This window comes from Manacus vitellinus, unplaced genomic scaffold (genome assembly GCF_001715985.3).
Source record: "Manacus vitellinus isolate BGI_N305 unplaced genomic scaffold, ASM171598v3 scaffold_63_pilon, whole genome shotgun sequence".
NCBI lineage: Eukaryota > Metazoa > Chordata > Aves > Passeriformes > Pipridae > Manacus > Manacus vitellinus.
This window is the reverse complement of record NW_021940711.1, coordinates 2,502,908-2,506,679: the sequence shown is the minus strand read 5'-3', so window position 1 is coordinate 2,506,679 and position 3,772 is coordinate 2,502,908.

The window sequence follows — 3,772 nt, the reverse complement described above, 5'->3', positions numbered from 1 at the left end:
TTCTTAACTATTGAGTGCTCTGTGGCTTGTGGAATGATGGATTGCTTAGCAGAGGACCGACTGGATTTGTTTAAATCTTTCTTGTCCTACGAATTCAATCATCCCAAAGGTTGTAAAACTGTTAAAAACAATAGAGGTTCATATCTGCTGTAGGTGCAAATGGGAGGCTTAAGGGAGGAGCAAGTGAAGAAGGAACACGTAAGGACACGGTTCCAGTGGAATTCCTGCAGTGTGGGGAGGGCAATGTGCCACAACACTGGTTTGGTAAGCAGGTGCTTCCTTCCCCAGCAGCCTGCTATGGGAATTGTACTGGTGCAACCTGTTTCACTGTTGCCAGACACAACCTTCAGAGAAACTACTCCCAAATACAGCATCTGAAGCACGACGTCACGATGTGGCATCAAATATGGTAGCACAAGGCAATGATTTCAGGCAAGGGCTGATCCTGACAACAGGATTGTTTCACCAGTTCTGGTAATCAGTTCTCCTCCAAAAAAGTACTTTGTTCTGCCTTTAAACTTGCATTTCTCTGAGATGTGTATGTGTGGGCAAAGGGAGCGGCAGGACCCAGTGACTCCAGTCATTCTTTTCATATTATACATACAGATGTACTGCATCTTAGAGAAGTCTGAAGTTGCCAGCAAGCATAATGAGAGTCCTGAGAGACAGGTAAGTGTAACTAATCCCCTTTTCAGGAAGAAAAACTGAGGCACATGGAATTTGTCAAATACCCAAAGTCAACCCCTGTAAGTCTGTGATACAACACATCGATTTTTAGGAGTAAAAGACAGTTGTTTGCTGTCACCATTAAGCACTATGGCATCAAATTTTTAAACTCGTGGGAATGGGTAAAAATCCATGCCCTTTTAACTTGATTGTATGGATTCACCATGGCCACATTTTAAACCAATATATGTAGCTTAACACCAGGAAGAAAGGTGTTTCTTTTGCAGTGCCCACAGATGTGCTTAGTTTGAAATAATTTTACTCTTTTGGTGCTGAAATTCCTATGGTCAGGGTATGGGTTGAAGGGCACATCTTATACCAAACAGATTATTCAGTTGTAAAGTTTATCTTAGACTTTTCAGTCTTCAAACATTTGCTGACCATGTGTTTGGGAATTAAAAAAAAAACAACTTAGGTGTTGCTCCATGACTGGGTACAGAAGTAGACAAATGATTTCTTTTTGTAAGGCATTTATTAGTTATTTATGAAATTATAAATTCCAACATGAGTACTTTCAGCCTGTTGAACTGATTATATAGCCTTTTACATTTATTTATCAGTGTGCAAGACAGATATGGCGTATAGTAACCCCCCATTTACACCTACTCTTTTTCATAACATTCAGGTGTGAGTGCTGCTGTTAATTCCTGCCCTCTACTGGCAGCAAAGCAAACCTGACTCGTATGGATTTTAAGTATCCCTGTGGAGCCAGGCTTTCCAGGGATGCGAGCCTTCTTTGTGAATGGAGACTTTTTACTCCATGAGCTACGAGGTGATGGGGGTTTGTTTTTCTTGTTCTTTTTTTTTTTTTTTCCTCCCAGGTGGAAGCACTGTCGTTTCCCAGCGTTTGCAGTTCAGCTGGCAACTGAGCCCACACATATTCAGATACACTTGGAGTAAAATTGCCTTTTAGCTGTGGCACGCAAACAGCCTTACAAATGCTCAGAAAGACACTAGGCCTAATTAAAAATGCTTCATCAAACTCCAAAGTGTCACAAGCTTTGTGGCTGGCAGGGCTAGCAGTTTAACACCACACAGTTAGCAACTTCACAATAATTTAGGTCAAAATCAAGAAGCATTCAATGACCAACTGAGAGCGCAAGAACAATATTTCACAGGAGTGTTATCTGAGCTGAAATCCAGCTTACTTGCCAGGACAAACATTTCACTCTTGCAAAAGTGCCATCAGACAATTTTTTTTATGTAATTGCTATGAATATTCAGGAACACAGTTCTAATTAATATCTGAATGTCTGGCTTTTCAGCTATTTATACTTCCAATAAGATCGTATCAGGAGGTCAGATTTTCTGGTGATAAAGGAAGATGATTTGTTGCCGAATGAGGAGGTGCAAGAGTAGTATTGGCTGCAAGAATGGGATTTTTTGTTTTCCATCCATTTGCCCTGGTCAGTTGAAAATGTTTTTAAGATTACTAACGCTCTCTGAATGTCTGAGCCTTTGGGCACTGAGCTGGACTACAGGAAGAGCCACATCTGTGGGACCAGCTGTTTCCAGAGCACTTTCTACCAAGCTCCTTGTGTTATTTTCTGTAGTACCTGTGGGCTTTTGAATGCTTCCAGTGAACAGAAGAACAAATGGTTAGGACATTCTTTATCCATGAGATTGTTCAAGATGTGTTTGAAGCTGTGCTTTAAATCTGTTAACATGGTGCAAATTTTTGTATGTACACACAGTAGGTTTTATTTTTAAACAGCATTTAATACAGATTTAGATTAATCAGGTCTATTTGAGAATCTAGCCATGACCAGTTTAAAATATATATCTATTTTAGACTCTGTACCAAATGGAAAATAGAAAACTTGGCTTGAATTACATTCAATTTGGTGTGTAGAAAGACACTGGTTTTACTACTAAATAAGCACAAACAGATCTAAGCTAACAGGAATTGGATATACAGACCTGTTTCACAAAAAGAAATCTCTTAAATAAGAGAGTACATGCTATGCAGAACATTGATGTGATCAGGGTGGAATCAGAGGGGTGTGTCTTCACGTGCTGATGTACCATTGCCTCTTTTTCTTGTTGCTATGGTTATGTAGCATATCCATGTATACACACATATACTTGTACACCGTGTGTGTACTTCTCCCCACACCCCATGGCTAAGAGTGGGGCTAACAACAGGGCATCCTCATCAAAGGTAAGAAGCTAAAAAGTTATATTTGAAAAAAAAAAGTTGTTTTGATACACTGGAGATAAATTACTGAGGTGCTTTTGGAATGACCACCCCGGAGATTTCCTGGAGTGCATCACCTTGCTTGCAGCCAGGAACAGCTGTTTCCTGAGATCCTACTAATTAAGTAATTAGGCAGCCAAGTCAGACTCTGCTCTTGCCAATGTAAAGGTGTGTGAATGCAACTATCCCTTAAGATGGGCATGATTTGTATGGTGTCATCCTAACTTTATCCAAATGCACAGTTTATTATTTTACATTTAAGATGGCTGGAACTGGTGTGGTGCAGAACCAAAGCACGGTGAGGGGAAGCAGTAGAGAGGATGATCCTTGGGCTTCACAGCTGAAATGACTTGTTTTGAACTGTGGCAAAGCTAGATCAGCTGGAAACCTCATTCTGTTCCTGTTCAGTAGGGGGGGAATGTCATCGGGGCCAATAATCTCTCCTTCAAATTGAAATCAGGTGTTCTACAGGGAAGAGACATTACAGAGAACCGAGGCATGCCGTGATCAGTTTCTTGCCAAGGATCGAGTCAAATTAAAGGGCTGGAGGGAAGAAATATTTTGAAAACAGGTTTTAAAACAGCCATCAGGGCAGATTCTTATATGGCTCACAAGTACCATTAAATACTTTGCTTCCCCTTTACACTTTAGAGACATGAAAAAGCAGTTAAGTACTTGAGTTGAGCAAGGACACGCAAGAAGCCGAGGAAGGGTGCAGGTTTCTGTATTATATCCCAGAACTTCTTTTTGTTTATTCATACAGCGCATGAATTATTACTAGGACTAAATAGTTAATGAGGGTTGATTCTCACGCCGAGAAGGAGGAGGACGCGCGGGGGGGGGAGGCGC